The sequence below is a fragment of the Bubalus kerabau genome, chromosome 16 (genome assembly GCF_029407905.1).
Source record: "Bubalus kerabau isolate K-KA32 ecotype Philippines breed swamp buffalo chromosome 16, PCC_UOA_SB_1v2, whole genome shotgun sequence".
Lineage (NCBI taxonomy): Eukaryota > Metazoa > Chordata > Mammalia > Artiodactyla > Bovidae > Bubalus > Bubalus kerabau.
In genome coordinates, this window is record NC_073639.1 from 24,041,316 (window position 1) to 24,066,424 (window position 25,109).

General features: G+C 37.8%; 1 non-coding gene across 1 annotated transcript; it reads right to left on the reverse strand.

Annotated features, from left to right (window-relative positions):
- Positions 1–9,430: 9,430 nt before the first annotated feature.
- TRNAF-GAA (transfer RNA phenylalanine (anticodon GAA)) lies at positions 9,431–9,502 on the reverse strand. The gene has a single exon. It is a non-coding gene; the product is annotated as a tRNA-Phe (tRNA).
- Positions 9,503–25,109: the final 15,607 nt, after the last annotated feature.

Consider the following 25,109-nt stretch of genomic DNA (forward strand, 5'->3'; position numbering starts at 1 on the left):
CAACAAAAACTCAAAAAATATGTGTAAGATCTAAATAGACATTTCTCCAAAGAAGACATCAGATCAGATCAGATCAGTTGCTCAGTCATGTCCGACTTTTTGTGACCCCATGAATCGCAGCACGCCAGGCCTCCCTGTCCATCACCAACTCCTGGAGTTCACCCAGACTCACGTCCATCGAGTCAGTGATGCCATCCAGCCATCTCATCCTCTGTCGTCCCCTTCTCCTCTTGCCCCCAATCCCTCCCAGCATCAGAGTCTTTTCCAGTGAGTCAGCTCTTCACATGAGGTGGCCAAAGCACTGGAGTTTCAGCTTTAGCATCATTCCTTCCAAAGAAATCCCAGGGCTGATCTCCTTCAGAATGGACTGGTTGATCTCCTTGCAGGCCAAGGGACTCTCAAGAGTCTTCTCCAACACCACAGTTCAAAAGCATCAATTTTTCGGCGCTCAGCCTTCTTCACAGTCCAACTCTCACATCCATACATGACCACAGGAAAAACCATAGCCTTGACTAGACGAACCTTTGTTGGCAAAGTAATGTCTCTGCTTTTGAATATGCTATCTAGGTTGGTCATAACTTTCCTTCCAGGGAGTAAGCGTCTTTTAATTTCATGGCTGCAGTCACCATCTGTAGTGATTTTGGAGCCCAGAAAAATAAAGTCTGACACCATTTCCACTGTTGCCCCATCTATTTCCCATGAAGCAATGGGACTGGATGCCATGATCTTAGTTTTCTGAATGTTGAGCTTTCAGCCAACTTTTTCACTCTCCACTTTCACTTTCATCAAGAGGCTTTTGAGTTCCTCTTCACTTTCTGCCATAAGGGTGGTGTCATCTGCATATCTGAGGTTATTGATATTTCTCCCGGCAATCTTGATTCCAGCTTGTGTTTCTTCCAGTCCAGCATTTCTCATGATGTACTCTGCATATAAGTTAAATAAACAGCGTGACAATATACAGCTTTGACGAACTCCTTTTCCTATTTGGAACCAGTCTGTTGTTCCATGTCCAGTTCTAACTGTTGCTTCCTGACCTGCATACAAATTTTTCAAGAGGCAGATCAGGTGGTCTGGTATTCCCATCTCTTTCAGAGTTTTCCACAGTTGATTGTGATCCACACAGTCAAAGGCTTTGGCATAGTCAATAAAGCAGAAATAGATGTTTTTCTGGAACTCTCTTGCTTTTTCCATGATCCAGCGGATGTTGGCAATTTGATCTCTGGTTCCTCTGCCTTTTCTAAAACCAGCTTGAACATCAGGAAGTTCACGGTTCACATATTCCTGAAGCCTGGCTTGGAGAATTTTGAGCATTACTTTACTAGCGTGTGAGATGACTGCAATTGTGCGGTAGCTTGAGCATTTTTTGGCATTGCCTTTCTTCGGGATCGGAATGAAAACTGACCTTTTCCAGTCCTGTGGCCACTGCTGAGTTTTCTAAATTTGCTGGCATATTGAGTGCAGCACTTTCACAGCATCATCTTTCAGGATTTGGAATAGCTCAACTGGAATTCCATCACCTCCACTAGCTTTGTTCGTAGTGATGCTTTCTAAGGCCCACTTGACTTCACATTCCAGGATGTCTGGCTCTAGGTCAGTGATCACATCATCTTGATTATCTGGGCCGTGAAGATCTTTTTTGTACAGTTCTTCTGTGTATTCTTGCCAACTCTTCTTAATATCTTCTGCTTCTGTTAGGTCCATGCCATTTCTGTCCTTTATCGAGCCCATCTTTGCATGAAATGTTCCTTTGGTATCTCTGATTTTCTTGAAGAGATTTCTAGTCTTTCCCATTCTGTTGTTTTCCTCTATTTCTTTGCATTGATCACTGAAGAAGGCTTTCTTATCTCTTCTTGCTATTCTTTGGAACTCTGCATTCAGATGTTTATATCTTTCCTTTTCTCCTTTGCTTTTCGCTTCTCTTCTTTTCACAGCTATTTGTAAGGCCTCCCCAGACAGCCATTTTGCTTTTTTGCATTTCTTTTCCATGGGGATGGTCTTGATCCCTGTCTCCTGTACAATGTCACGAACCTCTGTCCATAGTTCATCAGGCACTCTATATATCAGATCTAATCCCTTAAATCTATTTCTCACTTCCACTGTATAATCATAAGGGATTTGATTTAGGTCATACCTGAATGGTCTAGTGGTTTTCCCTACTTTCTTCAATTTCAGTCTGAATTTGGCAATAAGGAGTTCATGGTCTGAGCCACAGTCAGCTCCTGGTCTTGTTTTTGCTGACTGTATAGAGCTTCTCCATCTTTGGCTGCAAAGAATATAATCAATCTGATTTCGGTGTTGACCATCTGGTGATGTCCATGTATAGAGTCTTCTCTTGTGTTGTTGGAAGAGGGTGTTTGTTATGATCAGTGCATTTTCTTGGCAAAGAAGACATACAGATGGCCCAAAAGCACAGATGCTCAATATCACTAATTATCATTTGCTGCTTGCTCGGTCACTAAGTCATGTCTGACTCTGACTTTCACTGTAGTATAATAAACAGTCACCTCACACTGGTCATAATGGTCATCATAAAAAAATCTACTAACAATAAATGCTTAAGAGGGTGTGGAGGAAAGGTAACCCTCCTACACTACTGGTGAGAATGTAAATTGGTACAGACACCGTGGAAATTGGTATGGATATTCTTTAAAAAGCTAAAAGTAGAACTACCATATGATCAGCAATCCCACTCCTTTGTATATAGAGAATATCGACACATGCACTCCCAGTTTTAGAGAAGCACTATTTACAATAGCATGGGCATTTAGGGCATGGAAGCAACCTAAATGTCTATTGACAGAGGAATCAATAAAGAAGAGGTGAGATATATATATATATATATATATATATATATATATACACACACACACACACACACACACTCACACATATACATACACAGACACACACACACACGCACACACAGGAATATTACTCAGCCGTAGGAAGAAATCAAATACCTCCATTTGCAACAACATGTATAGATCTAGAGATGGTCATACTGAGTGAAGTAAGTCAAACACAGAAAGACAAATATCATATGATGTCACTTCTATGTGGAATCTGAGAAAGGGGTTCAAATGACCTTATTTTCAAAACAGAAGTAGAGTCTCCACTATACGTAAGCTCCATAGTAACCAGAAGGCTCTCTGCCGTCCTAGTTAAAGTCCATGTTAGAGGTTCATGGGTTTACTCTTAAGCAAGAGACTTCATTACTCCAAGCCACATCTATAAATGGGGAATAACAACAGCATCTTTCCCTTATGGCTGTTAAATCTATTACAAGCAATATATGGGAATTCTTTAGCATATATACAAAGAGCTCCTCAAATTTTAAATGTTATTTTTTAAAAAGTAAAGAGAAATATGAGGAACTTCAAAGTCATGACCTCTAACCTGTGTTTTGGGAAGGAAACATCTAGAGCCTTTGTTATCAGTATTAGGGTGGTTTTGGTTGCTATTATAAATGATGGATTAAATTATCATAAGAATAGCTTTAAGCTATTTAAAATCATTTTAATTCCATTTATATTATTTCCTAGGTATGCTTTCAATTTAAGACTATTTTGAAAAGAAGAGTTTACTGATGCAATCCAGCTATTATTCATTTAAATATTATCTTCCCACTAAACTTAATTTTGATTATCTGAATTGGTTCTTTATAGGCAGTCTAGAGGAGACAAAAATTAATCTAGAGGATCAATAAAATGAGATTTATTTTATACTGGATTGGAGTTACAATGAGGTGTTCTGATGCTATCAAAACTTAATTATTTTTTGATATGAAGTAATACATAACAGTCTATGGAGGTTGTCAGTATAATGATGTGAATTACATTATAGTAATTTGGACACTGTACTCATTGTAGGGGCCCAATTGAATATAAACTGATGTTACAGTTTTTAACACAAGTCACTTTGGACTTTCCATGCTGCCTCTCAATGATGCTTTTGTTCTTTGTAAAGGAGTCGGGTCCTTAAAACTGCTTCCTATAGATGTCCTGTATAATGTGAAGTGTTAGAAATGGAATTAACTAAAATTGTGGATTACATGGAGGACATACCATGATTTAATCCACAAGAATCTGCAAATAATAACAATCATGAAAACAACTTTATTTGACAAAAATTAATGCTTTCCATGTGAAAATCATGTTCCTATAAAACTTTAAAGTACATAGCAAATGTTCATGTTGCTCTTTATAATCCTCTAGTAAATAAAGATTTTATTATTCTCATGTATATAATACTAGATTCTAGAAAATAAGTTATTAAAACATTGAGTGGTTAAGAAAGCAAATAAATGGAGTCTAGATGGGAGTCAAATGGAGAAAAATAAAGAGATTCCAATTACCTAGTGCAGTGAGTCAAATAAATATAGCATGATAGATTCTTAATATAATCTTATATATTATCAGAATATCTTATTAATAGCAACACTTAAATATTAGGTATCCTAGAACAAAAATACCAGTTTCAAGTTAGTTAGAGAACACAGGAAGCCATAAGACAACTTTTTTCCCTATTTTCCCCTGTGACTCTGCTTAAGTTTGAAATATACTGATCTACTTTTTTTTAAAAAAAATTCTAATTTTCATATAGGATGTCTTTATAATATGGAAAAGCCCTTATCATCTCAAATGTAAAATATTTCATAGACTGTCATTTTTTTCTTTTTATACTGCACATCTAAATTTGCCAACCATTTTCAAAGTAAGGGGAAAATATTTAAATATTATTTCCAAAATGTGACTTTTTTTGACTAACTTTTTGACTTTGAGTCATTTTGTATGACATTTTAATGAGATTCTTTCAATTTAATGAATCCTTGGAGCCATGCCAAAATATGTTATTTGGTTTCAGTAAACAACTAAGAAAACTATGTGAAATTTTTAGTTGATTGTTTAAAGGATGTTCAAAATCCTATTTCAATATGAACACAGTTTCTAAATAAAACCATATGTTGCTGGCAGAGCTTGGATAGTATTTCAAATCTGTTGGCTATCTATAAACATTCCACTGTAGAAAAGAATGTTAAGTTCTTCCATTTAAAACATTCAACTTAGAAAAATGATTTCTTTTTATAACTAGTATACTTGTCAGATCATACAAAGAGTAGAATAAAAGGGAAAGAAAGTAAAGAAGGATGAAAGAATGAGAATGTCAAATATATGCATTAATGAGCAAAAGATGAAGAGTAATGCAAAAAAGGGAACTAAAGATGAAGTTGTCTGAACCACTCTCTGTCATAGGCTACAATATGCAAAGGACTGGCTGCCCATGTTAGAGGCTGGTTTCCAGAGGCTGGAGCCAAAGGAACTGAAGAATTTGGAGTGGCAAATCAATTAAGTAAAACCAATTATGATATGCTAGGAAGAACAAAAACATGATCTCTGCCCATGAAACTAGAGTTAGGATCCAGTGAGGATGTTGGTTCAATAGTTTTAAATAAGATAGAGACAGAATAAACTGGGAAGTGGATTTGGAATCAGTGAAGTAGACACAAGGCAACGGTTACAAATAGCTCTAGGAGGTCTATGGTTCTCTCTTGTGTTCCAATGTTTGAGTATTTCAGGCAGGGAGAAAGAGTAAGCACTAGACTGGGATGCAAAACATGATGGAGTGGGCAGTGGTGCACAGCACATGCTAGCCCTCCTAAAGATGGTGACTTTCTTCCCTAATATAAAGAAAAGTAGAGAGGAAAGATAGATGAAAAGAAACATTTATAAGATGTGAAAGCAATTATACTAGGTGGGAAAACAGTGGTGGTAGGAATTTCAGAATATGGTGGTCATATCACACTTAATTCACATTGAATCTAAAGCCAACTAAAACAACTGACCTGCATATAGGTTTCTCAAGAGGCAGGTCAGGTGGTCTGGTATTCCCATCTCTTTCAGAATTTTCCACAGTTTATTGTGATCCACACAGTATTGAAAGCATGCCTCCCTAAAGACTGGGAGGCTTATTCGTTTGAGACAGCTAAGAATAATCTTTGCCGTTGACTGGTTGATAGCCAAACTAAGATTTCAGTGGCCAATATGATAAAGTGACTTTACACAATTAATTCAGAGATGTCCTTAGCAAACAACAATAATCCTGGTAAGGGAGAAATACTGCCATATTCTATTATTTCAAATATCCAGTTTTCAATAAAAATTGTTAGATATGGAAAGAAATAGTGAATTATGGCTCATAGTCAGGAAAAAAAGCAGTCAATAGAAACTGTTTCTAAGAAAATCCATCTGTTTTTACTAGACAGAGACACTACATTCTTTATTTTAAATGTTTTAAATATGTTCAAAGAATTAAAGGACTATGTTTAAAAACTGAAGGAAAACATTAGTTTGATGTTTAACCAGAAAGATAATATCAATAAAGGTAATGAATTATAAAATAAAACCAAATAGATGCAATAGAGTTGAAAAGCATAGTAACTAAGATGAAAAATTTGCTAGAGGGTATCAGTAGCAGAGTTTCGCAGATGAAGAAAAAGTCAGCACACCTGAAGGCTGATCAGTTGGGTTTATTTAGTCTATGGAACAAGAAAAAAAGAAAAGGAAAATAAACAGAGCCTGAGAAAATTGTTAGATACCATCAACTATACCAACATACATATAATGAGAGTCCAGCAGGAAAGGAAAGAGAGAAGGGGGAAAATAGTACTTGAAAGAATAATAGTCATTTTTTTTCAAATTTGTTAAAAGTATTTACACATCTGATAAGAAACTCAACAAAATCCAAGTAGGATAAAAAATAAAATAAAATTCCTAAAGGCAAAAGATAACAAATGCTTAGGAGAAAGCATAGGTATAAACTTTGATAACCTTGAATTAGGTGACAATTCCTTAGATATAACACCTATAGCCTCAACAACTAAAGAAAAATAAACTGGACTTCATCAAAATTGAACACTTTTCATGCCTCAAAAGACACAACCAGAAAGTAATAGACAATCTACACAATGGGAGAAAATATTTTCAAATCATATATCTAATAAGGACCCAGTATTCAAAATAAATAAAGAATGCTTACAACTCAACAACCTGGAGGAGGAAACGGCCACCCACTCCAGTATTCTTGCTTGGAGAATTCCATGGACAGAGGAGCCTGGTGAGTTGCATTCTATGGGGTTGCAAAGAGTCGGACACGACTGAGCGACTAACACACACATAACTCAACAACAGTTACATAATCTAATTTAGAAATGGGCAAAGGATTTGAATAAATATTTCTCCAAAGAATTATTAAGTATAAGTAGCCAATGAGCATATGAAAAGATGAATGTAATTGGTCACTAGGGAAATACAAATTGAAACCTCAGTGAGATAACACTTCACACTCACTAGAACAACTATAATCAAAAAGAGATGATAACAAATGTTGACAAGATGTGAAAAAATTGGAAGCCAGGTATATTGCTGCTGCTGCTAAGTCGCTTCAGTCCTGTCTGACTCTGTGCGACCCCATAGACGGCAGCCTACCAGGCTCTGCCGTCCCTGGGATTCTCCAGGCAAGAACACTGGAGTGGGTTGCCACTTCCTTCTCCAATGCATGAAAGTGAAAAGTGAAAGTGAAGCTCAGTCATGTCCAACTCTTAGCGTCCCCATGGACTGCAGTCTACCAGGCTCCTCTGTCCATGGGATTTCCCAGGCAAGAGTACTGGTGGAAATTAAATGTGGTAGCTGCTTGATAAAAAGCATTTTGATAGTTCCTCAAGAAGTTAAAGACAAACACCACATGACTCGGCAATTCAACTCCTAAGAGTAATCCAAGATAATCGAAAACACAGGTACACACAAACACTTGTACATAAATATTCATAATGGCACTTACACACAAATATTCATTATTCATAAGAGCCAAAATGCAGCAGCAGTTCAAATACCCATCAAGCGATAAACTGATAAACAACTGACATATTGTTGCCATAATATGTTGCCACAATATGCCATAATATGGCATATTATCCAGCCATATAGATTAATCTTCTCAACTAATCAGCTGGGTCACTTGGATACTGAAATGTAAATAGAAACACAAATAAATGAAATTGAACAATAATCCTTATTTCACAGCATATGCAAAAATTATATGAAAATTAACTCATAGTGGATACTAAATATAGCTGTGTAATCTAAAGTTGTAAAGCTTCTGGAAGAACAACTAGAAAAATCTTTGTGACTTAATACAAAAAGCATGAAAACTAAAAGTTAATATTTTAGTCTTGAAAATTAAAAACTTTTGCTCTTCAAAACCACTGTTAACGAATTGCAAAAGCAAGCCATACTTTGGGTGAAAATATAAAACATTTGCTGTAAAGCAAGTCAAAGTTTGAGAGAAAAGGTTATAAAACATATTTCCTATAAAAGGCTTTTTATATTTACTCAAGAACTCTTATAACTAAATATGTCTAAGTTAATGAGGCCCTGGTTCTGATCACTGTATGGTGAAAGAATCAGGTTTTTTTCAGTATACAAGAAATAAGTGAAAAGCACTAAAAATTCTGTGGCCTCACCACACTTCAAGATATTGTAATAACATTCATCCTGTTTCAACCCTTGAAATACAAATTTCCCACACTACAAAGTTTTCTCCAGGAAAGAGAAGATTGGCCCATGGATCTGAACTGTATTCCAGAAGGAAAGAGTCATAACATACATCTTAAGAAGGGTGGTAACAGAACTTGGTTGACATAAGACCATCAGGACTATATCTGTCATCCTATTTTAATTATTAATAACATCCCTTTTATTTTGCTGTTTTTTTCAGTTTAGTAGATTGTTATTTGGTCATGCTTAAGCAGAGATATAACTAGGCCAACAAAGGTCCATCTAGTCAAAGCTATAGTTTTTCCAGTAGTCATGTATGGATGTGAGAGTTGGACCATAAATAAAGCTGAGCACCCCTAAAGAACTGATGCTTTTGAACTGTGGTGTTGGAGAAGACTCTTGAGTGTCCCTTGCACTGCAAGGAGATCAAACCAGTCAACCGTAAAAGAAATCAGTCCTGAATATTCATCAGAAGGACTGATGCTAAAGGTGAAGCGCCAATACTTTGGCCACCTGATGTGAAGAACTGACTCATTCAAAAGACCCTGATGCTGGGAAAGACTGAAAGCAGGAGAAGGGGCTAAAAGAGGATGAGATGATTGGATGGCACCACCAACTAGATGGACATGAGTTTGAGCAAGCTCTAGGAGTTGGTAATGGACAGGGGAGCCTGGTCATAGGGTTGCAAAGAGTTGGACATGACTGAGCAACTCAACTGAACTAACTTAAGCGGAAGTGAAGTGAAGTGGAAGTGAAGTCGCTCAGTCGTGTCTGACTCTTTGTGACCCCATGGACTGTAGACCACCAGGTTCCTCCATCCATGGGATTCTCCAGGCAAGAATACTGGAGTGGGTTGCCATTTCCTTCTCCAGGGGATCTTCCCTACCCAGGGATCGAACCCAGGTCTCCCGCATTTCAGGCAGACGCTTTAACCTCTGAGCCACCAGGGAAGCCTAACTTAAGCCTCATTCAAGCCAACAGATAAACAGCTTATCTTCCTTGAAGAATTCTTCCAATAGACCAGAATAAAAGAATGAGAGGGTAAGGAGCTAGCGCCATATTTTTTGTCCATAGCACCCATATCAAAACAACCTTTTTCATTCTATAAGCTTGGTTTAGAGCTATAAAAAGAGTTTCAAATCTATGGGCACACCGCAGGTACTTATAGCAGCTGCGTCCAAATGCTTAACCTAAATGCCATTCTATCACACCTTTCTGACTTTTGGTATTCTATTTTTAAATAAAGTGCTACCACCCTCCATATATCACAAGGGTGTTACAAGAAGCATATGTGAAAATGCACATGAGTGCAATTTGTAAATTCAAATGCAAAATATAAAATTGTTTTGAAGAAGATCCCCATTTCTTTTAAAATCTTGACCTCCAATTAAGCCTTTTTGAAGACTCTTTCATAGACATTTGTGGAATATGTTTCTTATTTACATTGCTTATGTTAAATTGGTCTAGTTTCTGATAAAGTTAAGCCTAGAAATCAATGTCTGCACTGAATGACAGAACTGAGTTCAGCATATGATCAGGCTGACTTTATCATTTTCTCCCCCAGATTTGAAATGTGTTACAGAAAGTGTTTTCCAGATGATGTCCCTGGAACTTTAGGGTTATAGAAAGCCATGATCAAAGTTCATTCAGTGCTTACCCAAATCTTCTGATAAACTAAAATTATGAGGAAATTGAAACTAAGAACCTTGCTGAGAAAGATTCTTTTACAGAGAATGAAAAAGAGTGGAAGGAGAGATGAGCAAATCTTGGCTTCTGAGGCTTAACCAAAAGGAAGAGGAGGGAACTACTGCCCGAGGAATTACTGCATTTGGGTTCTGGGTTCTACTTTGCATTCTTAACATAAATCTCCCTTCACTTAGGAGAGAAGGTCTGGGTTTTGGTTCTTAGCAACCAGATTATTATCCCCGACTAACCGAACCAAGGCAATTCACACCCTGTACAGAACAGTCTTTCATTCACCTCAAACTTTCTGTGACAAAAATACAGAATTAAACTTTCCTTTCACTTCACTCTTATAATTACTACATTAACATCTCTGGGTTAAGGCTTATTTTTCACTCTAAGTGTTCAGATAGAATTCCAGTTGAGTTATTTCAAATCTTAAAAGATGATGCTGTGAAAGTGCTGTACTCAATTTGCCAGCAAATTTGGAAAACTCAGCAGTGGCCACAGGGCTGGAAAAGGTCAGTTTTCATTCCAATCCCAAAGAAAGGCCATGTCAATATATGTTCAAACTACTATACAATTGTACTCATCTCACACACTAGCAAAGTGATGCTCAAAATTCTCCAAGCCAGGCTTCAACAGTATGTGAACCATGAATTTCCAGATGTTCAAGCTGGATTTAGAAAAGGCAGAGGAACCAGAGATCAAATTGCCAACATCTGTTTGATCATAGAAAATGCAAGAGAGTTCCAGACAAACATCTACTTCTGCTTTATTGACTATCCCAAAGCCTTTGACTGTGTGGACCACAACAAACTGTGGAAAAGCCTTAAAGAGATGGGAATACCAGGCTACCTGACCTGCCTCTTGAGAAATCTGTATGCAGGGCAGGAAGCAACAGTTAGAACTGGACATAGAACAACAGACTGGTTCCAAATCAGGAAAGGAGTACATCAAGGCTGTATATTGTCACCCTGCTTACTTAACTTATATGCAGAGTACATCATGAGAAACACTGGGCTGGAGGAAGCACAAGCTGGAATCAAGATTGCTGGGAGAAATGTCAATAACCTCAGATATGGCAGATAACACTACCCTTAGGGCAGAAAATGAAGAAGAATTAAAGAGCCTCTTGATGAAAGTGAAAGAGGAGAGTGAAAAAGTTGGCTTAAAACTTAACACTCAGAAAACTAAGATCATGGCATCTGGTCCTATCACTTCATAGCAAATAGATGCAGAAAAAATGGAAACAGTGACAGACTTTATTTTTGGGGCTCCAAAATCACTGCAGATGGTGCTTGCAGCCATGAAATTAAAAGATGCTTGCTCCTTGGAAGGAACATCATGACCAACCTAGAGAGCACATTAAAAAGCAGAGATACTACTTTGCCAACAAAGGTCCATCTAGTCAAAGCTATGGTTTTTCCAGTAGTCATGTATGGATGTGAAAGTTGGACTGTGAAGAAAGCTGAGCACCAAAGAATTGATGCTTTTGAACTGTGGTGTTGGAGAAGACACTTGAGAGTCCCTCGGACTGCAAGGAGATCCAACCAGTCCATCCTAAAGGAAATCAGCCCTGGGTGCTCATTGGAAGGACTGATGTTGAAGCTGAAACTCCAATACTTTGGCCACCTGATGTGAAGAAGTGGACACTGACTCATTTGAAAAGACCCTGATGTGGGGAAAGATTGAAGGCAGGAGGAAAAATGGATGACAGAGGATGAGATGGTTGGATGGCATCACCAACTCAATGGACATAAATTTGAGTAAACTCCAGGAGTTGATGATGGACAGGGAGGCCTCACCTGCTGCAGTCTATGGGGTAACAAAGAGTTGGACATGACTGAGCAACTGAACTGAACTGACTGAAGTGTTCAGGAAAAAAAAAATTGCCCATTTAAAAATTTAAATCCATAAGACCTACTACTTTTAAATGTGTAGATCCCCTGGTGGATCAGATTGTAAAGAAACTGCCTACAATGCAGGAGACCCAGGTTCAATCCCTGGGTCAGGAAGATCTCCTGGAGAAGGGAATGGCTCCAGTATTCTTGCCTGGAGAATTTCATGGACAGTGGCTACAATCCATGGGGTTACAAAGAATCAGACACAACTAAGCGACTAACACTTTTACTTTTCACCCTTATATGTACTATCATTGTTATATGTATCTTTCAAATGATTACTTTTATATTTGTAGGAAGGAAAAAGATTATTTTAAAAAATAAGGAATCCTAGGATTCTGTTACATTTTCTGCTATTAGTACAACTTCTTTTTCCCTTCCTAGTTTCCTTCTGCTACAAAGTTTTATGCTTTAAAGATTGCCCAGCTAATGCAGCACTTGCTGGGAAGTTGAGGTATTATCTGTGCAGCTTAAATATTTATGAGCAAAAAGAAACTATAAGCTGAAGGGTGTGCCATTTATGAAAGCTTTAATGGATACAGTTTAGCCCAAAATGAAACCTGTTTGGGGAGCACAACTGCATTTGTTTAATGATACATGAAAATATTGCTCTGTACTTGGCATAACATCAGCAAGTAATTGGAAAGCAGAAAATGCCTAACTGTAGTTGGTGAGACTTTTACTGCTGGAAGAAAAACTGCTATGATAATAGTAGAAGACTCTGTTAGCTAAATAACCATGCTTCTGGGGCTTAAACGCAAGGAATATTGTTGCACGTATGTCATGACAATGCACTCCCTGTCTTATTAAGTGTGGGTTTGGTCCCACGTGGGTGGTGGTGAGCAAATATTGGATAGCATTGGCACTTGGCATTGACACCTGCAAAACACAGACGTCATTGGCAAATGCTGCGCTTATTCTAATGCAGAACCATGTTGGCTTCAAATTAGACTTCTGAGAAACAGTGGGATGGTGGATATTCACAGCTTCCAATTAGATATCTGAGAAAAAGGAAACAAGCATGCAGGGAAAATATTTGGGAGCCTCTGCATTTGTTTCCTTGGCATATACTCTAACCACTCTCTCCCTCCTTATTTCCTATTCTTTTCCTTGAGAGATAGAAAACAATTAAGGCTGAGTGCATCTCAGTTATTTGCTTCGAGTGTGGATAGTTCCAAGTCACAGCATATTGACCATGCTATTGTGTGTTAGTGGGTAGATGGAAAGGGGATGGATGAAACAGAAAAGAAAGTAAGGCCCATACTGCAGTGGTCAAAGGGTGGAGGTGACAATTGGGGTTTCCTGTGCAGTTTGAATGGAGGAGATCATTTCTATGGAAACCTTTTTCTATTGCTTAGGTAAAGGAAGACTTGTACATCACACTAGAAATGTTGGGTCAACTCATCTTACTCATCAGCTTCTGGTCTTTAGACCAAATTTAAAAGAACATAGCTTTTATGACATCTATCCTGAAACTAGCCCTACCTACTCATTAAAGCTCACCTTAATTATTTAGTAATTAAGAATTTAATGTATGATAAAATGATTTTGATTTCATCTATCCAAATATTAATGATCCATAGATTGTAATACATATATGTGTGTATTTATAAACACACATAATTAATTTTGTTTTTCAGTTTGGTATTCTATGCATTTAAGAAAAAGTAAAAGTTACACACACAAATAATTCTACATGGTTGATAAAAAGCAAAAGTCCTCTTTTCCTTTCCCCAAAGTAATCCCCACATCCCCTCACTTCCAAATGTGACCATTTAAAACCTAAGCTTTTTCATTTGATGTTTACCTCCATGTGTCTAAAAACATACTAATGCTGGTACGTTTTGATTTTTCTTTTAGGAATATTACCTTCCCCTACAGAGGTTAGGATTTGTTCTTTTATATGTACCTGTTTAAAAAAATATTTTGATACTCATTAAAATGGTAAGGGATATTTTATTCAGGACTATTGCAATAGGTGTCAAGAATGTCACAATAGGCGAGAGAGATCAGACTCAAGACTCTCACTATAGGGGAGAGAGCTCAGGCTCAACTCTGAATGGAGTGAAGACATCTGGGGATTTGTTGCCAAGGAGCAGAGTGAGGGAGTCAGTGGATGGAAAACTACTAAGAGGAGACATCAAGCAGTGGGGCATGCTTGTTAAGCCGAATTAACAGGATTTTTGCTGAGGCATGCCAAGGTGACCAGATGTCAAGAGTGGGGATGAGAAATTTAATCAGCTATCAAGAGTGGGAGGAATTCTTGCTACACTGATTAACAGGATTCTTGCTTGAAATGGGCTTTGCAGGCAGAAGACATGGCTCAGAAGGAAGCCTCATGGAAAACAGGACTCAAGGAGCTTGCTTGAAGTTTGGTCAAAGAGAGAGTCTTTATCATATTCTCTTATCCAATTACACCTTTCCTATGCTCAACTATGTCAAATGATTTATTATGATTTTTTTAATAATCTACTTATTTCCATAAGTTTAATAATTGTCATTTTTTTTGGCAGTATAATCAAATTATTCTCCAATCTTCTTCCTAAATATAAATCGTCTCTCAAAACATTCAAATACAGCAGATTTTCTTTCATCTCCTCCTCCCTCTACATTTTTTCTTTTCCTGTTTTAACATTCTTTCCTGTTTCCTTTGTTCATTCCTTTCTTCCTTCCCTTTCTGCTTTTCCTTCTCCCCTCTTCCCATTTTTTTCCTTTGCTTTGCCTTCCTTTGTTGTTGTTCAGTCACTAAATTGTGTACAACTCTTTGAACCCATGGAGTGTAGCCCACCAGGCTCCTTTACCCATGGAATTTTCCAGGCAAGATACTGGAGTGGGTTGCCATTTCCTTCTCCAGGGAATATGCCTGACCCAGGGATTGAACTGTTTCTCCTGCATTGGCAAACAGATTTTTACCACTGAGCCACCGGGGAAGTTTCCCAAGAGTAGTGCCAGAGTAATGGTGCTGGCTTAGGTGTTCCTAAGCATTGTGTAGGCACAAAGAAGAGAAATCCTATGACCCAAGGTAGTACAACGCAGTCTCATCCTGATGGCACATCAGAAGCTCAACCTTCACTCAGCACTGTACCTGGTCTGTGTCATTCTCCTGAACACTTCAGGGGCAGAGACACTGCAGTGGTCACACATGCATCCTAGACTTTCAAGACCCACAGCTAGACCAAGCATACCAGGTCTCAGGTGCCATGTGAGGAGAAGTGATGAGACTGAGGTCAGGAAAGGTGAGCAGAACAGATGATTATCCTGCCATGACTCAGTCATAAAACCACCTATGAATCTTCCATTGTTCCTTGACCTTCTAGCTTGACTTTGGACCTTGGAGACCAAATAATGGAACTGCTGGAGCTACACAAAAAGAAGAAACCTGGATACCTGAGTCACCTCTGGAGGGGACACATCTTCAATCAGAAGTTCATATTTTGGACTTTAAATGAGTTCTACATAACTGATTTCCTGTTGACCATCATATGGATAGGTGTTTATTCCAGCAGCTTACACTATCTTAACTCATTCATCCCCATCCCCTACGGTCCACATAGCAAGATGGCTTCCTGAGGGAGTTAGAGCAGGACTATGTCCACTCCAGGTGAGACCAGAAGCCAGAGACCTGACCAAATTCACATCTTGTAAGGGAGGAGATGTCCAACACCAACACAGCAGAGCATCTCAAGCAGGTCTTAGCAGGAGGTTTCATAGAGCTAACATTTTTTACGGAAAGAAACCTTGCTAGGAAAAATGGATTTGTCAGGACTCCAACCATCTTAAAGCATCTTTGGACTACACTTCTCTGAACATGGGGGATCCCTCCTGTGTGTGAACTTCTCTCTTCCCAATCCCTGTGTATTGTTTTGGGGTATAACCCTAACCCTGCTAGATCACAAGACGAAGTGCCACCCTTACGGGCTGTAGACTAAGATCACCCACTACAGGAGGACATCAGACATGCAGATCCCGGAGACTATTTGGGACACAGAGATCTGACAGATGACATCAAACCAGCTGATCTTGGATATGACATGGGGCATGAGGATCTGATGGACAGATCAGACCAGCTGATCTAAGATATGACATGAGATATGTAAATCTGGTAGATGTGGGAAGTGTAGACCTGACAAAAGATGTGGGATGTGATTATCAGACAACATAGGATGTGCTTCCAGGAGGTGATGTGGGGAAAGTAGATCTGAGAGAAGATGCCTGATGGACCGAGTCAAGACCATGCTGGCAGAGCATGCACTATGCAATGACTGTCCAGATTTTATGAGCTAATCTCTTGGCACCCTGTCTGAAATAAGGTGGGAGTGGTGTACTGGTTGCAGGAGCTACTGAGAAGTTGCCTGAGCCACAAAGTGTCAAGGAAAGGGGTTGTGAAAAGAAACACGAAAAGCCACCTTCCTTGCAACCAGTTAACTGTGCATGTGGCTTAGAAGAGGGGCCACTGCAGAAGCTACTGATCATTCCAGGTCTTTGAGAACTGAAGATGGTTAAATTCCAAGCCACACACACAGAGGTAGGGGTTGGGGAAGAAGGAAAACAAGCGGAAAGGAAGGAAGGAAGACACACAATAAACAAAAGGAAGATTAAGAGCTCATAGCAGAAGAGTGTTGCTGCAGGACAGGGGAAACCACACTGTGCAATTGTCTATGGGGTTCAAAGAACTGGATGAACTCAACCTCCATGAATGAGGAACTTGTAGCAGAGATACAGGGCTTAAGGATAAAATAAGGCAACAAAAGAATATGAAAAATTAGTTGGTGGTGCTCAAGAAAAGGGAAATTTTAAATTACAACAAAAATGAGGTCCTATGGATCACAGAAAGAAGGAAAAATTGATATGGATGAAAATAGAGCAGCAACACAGATAATACACTTGAAGAACAAATTCAAATAATATTTTTTTTTAATTAAAGAGAATAGAGCCAAAGAAAGGTATGCATATTTTGTTACCTGGAAGAGAAAAAAAGAAAAGGAGAAATAGAATATCCAGAGATATAATTTAAGACAGTGTTCCTGAAATCGAGGAAGTGTTGAACTGACAGATTAAAAGGGTGAGGTGTATTTCAGATTAAGTCAATATGGATTTATCAAACCCAGGATATGCCTTAATATTATGAGACTTCAAAGATAGTCCTCTAAGTGTTGTTCTTTGGCTGCTAAACTGTGCCTGACTCTTTATTGACCCCTTGGACTTAACCCACAAAGCCCCACTGTCCACTGGATTTCTCAGGTAAAAATATTGGAGTGAGTTGACATTTCCTTCTCCAGGGGATCTTCTCAACCCAAGGATTGAACCCACATCTCCTGCATTGACAGACAGATTCTTTACCAATGAGTCAACAGGCAAGCCCCCTCTAAGTTTTAGGTGACAATACTAACTGAAAAAACAAAATATAGCAAGCCACTTTTAGGGGAAATTCAGACTTGCTCGAAGTTTTCTAAGAAAAGTGAAGCATTTGAAATATAGTCATTCTGTATGACAGATTCTAGGTCCATTCACATCTCTACAAAAGACCCAATTTTGTTCCTTTTAATGGTTGAGTAATATGTGCAATCTAGAAAAATGGTACAGATGAACCTATTTCTAGGGCAGGAACAGAGGCAGATCAGAGAAGGGACATGTGGACACAGACGCGGGAAGGGGAGGGAGGGACGAATTGGGGGATTAGGACTGACATATATACATTACTATGGACTACAGCCTACCAGGCTGCTCTATCCATGAGATTTCCCAGGCAAGAATACTGGGGTGGTTTCCATTTTCTTCTCCAGGGGATCTTCCCCACCCAGGGATTGAACCTTTGTCTCCTGCATCATCTCCTGCATTGGCAGTGGATTCTTTACTGACTGAGTCACCAGGAAAGCTTAAAACAGCTAGTGGAAACCTGCAGTATAATGCAGGGCGCTCAGCTAGGTGCTCTGTGATGACCTAGAGGGGTGGGATGGGGGAGGAGGGCCAAGAGGAGGTGGATATATGTATACACATAGCTGATTCACCTCATTGTACAGCAGAAACTAACATAATGTTGAAATTAGTGAAGTGAAGTGAATTTGCTCAGTCATGTCCAACTCTTTGCGACCCCAGGTTGCTCCATCCATGGGATTTTCTAGGCAAGAGTACTGGAGTGGGTTGCCATTTTCTTCTCCAGGGAATCTTCCTGACCCAGGGATTGAACCCAGGTCTCCTGCATTGTAGACAGATGCTTTACTGTCTGAGCCACCAGGGAATGTTGTAATTGCATTCAAGTTAATTAAAAAGAAAAGAAAAAAAAGAAATATAGTCATTATGACTGGAGGGAAGTGAGTACAGTAAATAAGAGAAAAAGGGGTTGAATGAATTCAAAGGAAGATGGGACCTGAATTATGTTGAGATTTTAAGTTGGAGAATCCCATGGACGGAGGAGCCTAGTAGGCTACAGTCCACAGGGTCCCAAAGAGTCGGACACGACTGAGCGACTTCACTTCACTTCACTTCAAGAGATTTAGCTTTTAATTTTAAGTGCAATGAGAAAGATTTGGGCGACGCTATTGCGGTAGTCCAAGTGCAAGCTGGCAGTGATGAAGACTGGGGTGAGAGTGAGGGAGATGTAGAGAAATGGATGGATTAAGCACGTGTTTTGGAAGTAGAGTCAACAGGACTTGGTGATATACTATGTGTTAAGTGACAGCAGGGAGAGCAGGGTAAGAGGAAGCATGAGAAAGAGCAGGTTTGAGGGTTGAGCATTGTGGTGGCGTGATTGCACATAGATGCAGAGACTAGAGGAGAAAAGTTTTGAGGGTAAAGAGGCTTGAAGAGAGAAGGGAAATTGTAAAAGCATTATTTTTGAGAACGGAAATGGAATTTACCAAAGGAATGCAGTGGTTCAGTTTGAAATCTGAAGACTCTAAATCTAAATCCTTATAGTTTTAATTTCCAAGATCTTTCCCTTCATTTTTTTTTTTGGAAAACTAATATTTTTTTTTATCATATTCAATATGCTTTCTTATCCCTCTGAGTATATTGTTTACATTTTCAAGCTTTAATCTTTCAGCCTAGTCTTTTCCTCCCAATTTCTATTTACCTCTTTGTTTATATGGGGCTCCAACTTTCACAGTCCTTGTAGTCTTCGTATGATTACACTTATGAAGTACAGTTGCTATTGGAAGTGTATCTGAGAAAGTAGTTTAATTTTACGGAGTTTCAAGCTTATCTTTTATTGTAGCTTTCCATCTCTCCATAACCCCAAAGCTTGGTGCTATCAAGCTTTGGACCTTTAAGAATTCTGAACTGTTCACCAGCTTAGCTCTTGGCTTAAGATTTAGTTTTCTTGAATACTTTAAGGTCTCTGCTATATCTTTTTCCCAGTTTTAAAAATCCTGTCACTCTTTTCATCCATTCTCTTTCCATCTCATATTAATAAGCAAGACTGCTATCATTTTGGTAGGATTGTTCAAGGGGCCATTTACACCTGGAAGTTCTATCCATTTTGCTTTGTATTTCTGCCCTAATAATACAAGCTCTATAATGTTTCTTTTCATGGTTTTGCGCTATATGACTGCTGGTCTCCAAACTTAATGCCAAAGCAATTCTTAATTCTATCTTTTCATTTTACTCTTATTTCTGACCACACTGATCTTTAGGGATTACATATATACGAGTAAAGCTTTGCTATTAAAGCTCTATTCAGGTTCCCATTTCCATTTTCCCCTCAATCTATTTATATAGCAGTTTCTGTCTGTAGTCTTTTTTAAAATTTTCTGTAACACTAAAACTATCCGTGATATCATATTTACTAAGCGAGATTTTTACCTAATAATGACATTTCCTTTTGTAAAGCTTTCTATATTGCAAAAGTGATAAATACAGATATTTATATGGATATGGGTATAGATATAAATATACCAGCCTTCCCAGGTGGCACTAGCGGTAAAGAACCCACCTGCCAATGCAGGAGACATAAGAGATGTGGATTCAATCCTTGGGTAGGGCAGATCCCCTGGGAGAAAGCACAGCAACCCACTTCAGTATTCCTGCCTGGAGAATCGCATGGAGAGAGGAGACTGGCAGGCTACAGTCCATAGGGTTACAAAGAGTAAGACACGACTGAAGCGACTTAGCATGCATGCACATACATACACAGTACTTATTTAGTATTTAAAGTATCTCTGTCTGAGAGGTTATTATTAGAATTACTTTCCCAGTTTTGAATCTGAGGCAACTGAGCCTTAGAAAGGATAGTATATTTGCTCAAAGTTGCAAAGTATCAAAAGGTCATTCCTATAACTTGAATGCAAATTCTTTAATTTCAAATCACATGCTCTTTCTTCTTAATTGATTCACTTATTGTTTAACAAATACATGTTTATTACCTGCTATTTGTCTAGCTGAATGAAATTAGAATAGTTTACAGGATTGTCAGCTTTAATGATATTGTAGAGTTTATTCTCAGGGAGACATGGATCAAAATCATTCATTTTACAAATAATTTTTTTTTAAATATTAGCAGAGACTTCTAAGTAAAAATAGCAGAACACATTTATTTGCACTTCTGCTCCAAATTCCACAAATTACTCTGAATTTTGTTGTATTGTTTAATTCTTGTTTTGTTTTAGATTTAGTGATGAGAAAGTCTTTCTCCATGAATGAAATCTGAACTAAAACTTGAATATGGCTACCACAGATGGCCTGTATAACCAGCACTACAGTTCTGGGCTTGAATTATAAGAAAAATCCAGATATTCTAAGATTATGGGGAGGAGTATTCCAGGAAGAAAAAGTAATATTCTGTTCAAAGGAGAACATTTCTACAATGTGCTAATATACAAATAAGAAATAGAAGGAGTGTCAATGTGGTTGTAATAGACAGAGAAAGGAGTTGTAAAGTTACCAGGATGGGATTCTAATAGCCAGACTCAGAAATTGTAAACAAATGTAAAGATTCTAAGCATGATGAAAAGATTCTATGTGATTATAAGAAGTCACTGGAGTAAAGTACGTAAACTGCAGTGAAGCACTTATGGATATGCAAACTCCGTTTGCTGGGTAGAGAATTGAATGAAGGGGACTGTATTTTCGGGGTACATTTTGGAAGTTATACCATAGGATCTGCTAGTGGATTAGATGCTATGGTGACAAAAAGAGAGGAATCAAGAATGTTTCTTTGGTTTTGGCTTGAGCATCTGGGTACACAGAGGTGGCATCTACTGATATAAATAAGAAAGAAGAAGGAGCAGGTTTTGGAGTAACAAGTATTTTGCTTGGTCTTGTTAAATTTAGGATGGTCAGTTTCCTCTCAAGGTAGATAATTGATGGACCGCTTGGAAATGAGTCTCCAGACGTCAATAATAGAGAAAGATATTATAGAGATATTATTTAAAGCCTTTGCTCTCAATGAGATTTATTATCTGGAGAAAAAATTACCTGAAGCAGAGAAAGGGGCTTAGAGCACTAAAACATTTCAACACTTTCAAGTCCAACAGAAATAGGAGAAAGCAGCAATGATCTTTGAGAAAAATAATTCAAAATCGAAGAAAAATAACCAGGAGAACAGTAAGAGTGAAGGCAGGGGAAAAAAATATTTTAAGACTTGTGAACTGTGTTGAATGCTGTTGAAGATAAAGAAATATAAACTTCAAGTGATTATTAAATTTGGCAAAGCTACCATGATATTAGTAATGTCCATGAAGTGTGGAATGTGAAGACATTTCAAATGATTTCAGGAGAAAAGTGGGAGATGAAGAGGAAGTAAAGATGTAATTGCAAACAATTTTTTCAAGTGGTTTTACTGTGAAGGATATCAGAGAAATGTAGCCATAGATGGAAAGAGTGAGATGAAAGGACAGCCTGTACTATTTTTTTTCCTGATAATCAGAGATTTAATGTATGTTTCTCTGCTCAGTGAATTGGTTAAGAGGAGAAAGAGAAGCCAACCTTGCAAGAAAGAGGGGTTAATCAAGGAGCAAAATCCTTGAGATGGAAGAGCAGATGGCATCCAGAGCAGAAAGGTTAGCATTTGATTGAAGTAATAACATTTCCTGAAGGTTGTAACTGGAGGGAGGCAGAAAGTACACAAATGCAAATGGCCTGGGAGATTTAATGGAAGTAAGAGCAAGTTCATATTTGATTGTTCTTTTATAACATCATTAAAATAAAAACAAGGTTATCTGCTTAGGTGGCTGTCTGAGGAGCACATTGGAATTACTCCTTTCAAACTGAATTTTGGCTATGCTTTTTTTTCCCCCCTGAAAAAAGCTAAATCAAATTGCATTTTTTAGTATCATTAGCATATGCCAATAATGAAAAATAAAGATTTGTGATCCTTGAAAGACACATCACCAACCAACCATTAACAACTTTTCACTGAGATGTAAGTTTGGACATATTATCTCTATTAATTTAATTCTAAAATTTTCAACTTGGAGTCAAAATGTGAGCATACTGATGTTCTAGTGCACTGAGTTATGATCACTGGTAAAATTTTTCTAAATCACTGTACTTTTTGTACATGTATGCCATGTAAACTAACACTTGCTCATATTTCTGGCAAGTCTATTAAGTGTAAATATCTCCCACAGTTTGCACAGGCAGGCAATGTAGCAAAGATAGAACTTAATCCCTACTGTAGCTTGTATCAATCATCACTCATATTTAAAAAGCACTAAGTGCTATTAGGAGATACTATATCCCCAAAACAACGAGGTGCACAACTGTTTAATCCTATTTGAGAAAATGTTTTATTTTCCCCTATAGAGCATCTTCCATCAACAAGAACAGTATGGATGACTAAGGATATAGGAAATAATTTCCATGTATTTCATCTGCAGTTTAGATGCCAAGTTAAGATGCCAAAGGGAGGTAAAACAAAAGACCATGTAGCACTTTGAAAATTTCCTTTGAGTGAAAATACGCATTCACTCATTTTTCTTCATGTTTGTTTTAAAATGTAAAGGAATCTGGATGGCAGGTCATGTTGTCTAGATTTTCTACTAGGGGACCTTTTAGCAGAAAGTATTTTAATGGAAGTACACTATTGTATTGAATACATAGCATCTTGTTTAGTGTTTTAAGAAGGCTATTGTTTGAGAGAAAATGAAACAAGTCTTTTTTCATCTGTATGAGACTTAGTCATCTAGATAATCAATTAGTTAATGATAAATATACAAATAGATTCATTTTATTATTTTAGATCAACAGTGAATCATCCTCAATTTTAACAGGCAGATACAGACTGTTTCAAAATTGGGAAAGGAGTACATCAAGGCTGTATATTGTCACCCTGCTTATTTAACTTCTATGCAGAGTACATCATGCAAAATGTTAGGCTGGTTGAAGTATAAGCTGGAATCAAGATTGCCAGGAGAAATATCAATAACCTCAGACATGCAGATGACACCATTATTATGGCAGAAAGTGAAGAAGAGCTAAAATGCCTCTTGATGAAGGTGAAAGAGGAGAGTGAAAAAGCTTGCTTTAAACTCAATGTTCAAAAACCAAAAATCATGGCATCGAGTCCCATCATTTCATGTCAAATAGATGGGGAAACAATAGAAACAGTGACAGACTTTATCTGCTTGGGCTCCAAAATCACTGTAGATGGTGAACTGCAGCCATGAAATTAAAAGATGCTTGCTCCTTGGAAGAAAGGCTATGACAAACCTAGACAGTGTATTAAAAAGCAGAGGCATTATTTTGCCAACAAAGCTATGGTTTTTCCAGTAGTAATGTATGGTTGTGGGAGGTGGACCATAAAGAAGGCTGACCACCAAAGAGCTGATGCTTTTGAACTGTAGTGTTGGAGAAAACTCTTGAGAGTTTCTTGGACAGCAATGAGATCAAACCATTTAATCCTAAAGGAAATCAACACTGAATATTCATTGGAAGGACTGATGATGAAGGTGAAGCTCCAATACTTTGGGCAACTGATATGAAGAACTGACTGACTGGAAAAGACCCTGATGCTGGGAAAGACTGAAAGCAGGAAAAGAAGGGGCTGACAGAGGACAAGATGGTTTGATGGCAACACTGACTCAATGGACGTGAGTTTGAGCAAATCCGGGAGATGGTGAAGGACAGGGAAGCCTAGCATGCTGCAGTCCATGGGGTTGCACAGAGTCAGACATGACTGAGCAACTGAACAACACTGTTTTTTATTTTATATTAGAGTATATTTGATTAACAATGTTATATTAGTTTGGGGTGTGAAGTAAAGCAGACAAAGACAAATACCATATGCTATCACTTATATGTGGAATCTAAAAAATAAGATTGAAATGAACTTATTTACAAAGTAGAAACAGACTCACAGACTTTGAGAACAAATTTATGGTGACCAGAGGAGAAGCTTGCTGGTGAGGAATAGACTAAGATCTGAGGACTGACATGTACACTGCTATATTTGAAATAGAAAACCAACAAGGACTTACTGCATAGCACAAGGAACTCTGCTCTGTATGATTATAATTCTGCAGATTATGTTTTTTAAAAAAGTAATGATATCAGGCACACAGCATCACTATATATACATATATATACATATATATACGAAACTAATGGACTTTTACAGAATGTTCAATTAAATTTCTCCAAATAAAATTATAATTTAGGAATTGAAGTCCTTTTGGGGGAAATAATTAATTAGATTAACTGAGGTCATACAAGATAAATGTTTACACAGCATGGTTAAAGACATCATCTCTAAATTATCTCCTTAGACCTTTAATATTTCACCTCATTTCCACTCCAAATAATTCCCCTCTGCATTTTCTCCTTATTGCACTGAGAACAATCATCCTTACAGAATATGAAAAAAAAAAAAAGAAAAACAAAAACAAACTGAACACCTAATCTTCAGAAAACCATTGCAAAATGCATGTAAGTTGCTTAGATGTCCTTTAACAAGCGTTTATCCAGGGTGGCTCCATGGATAAATGTGACCAGGTTATTATCACTTGGATTACATTCTCTCTGATTATAAAATGAG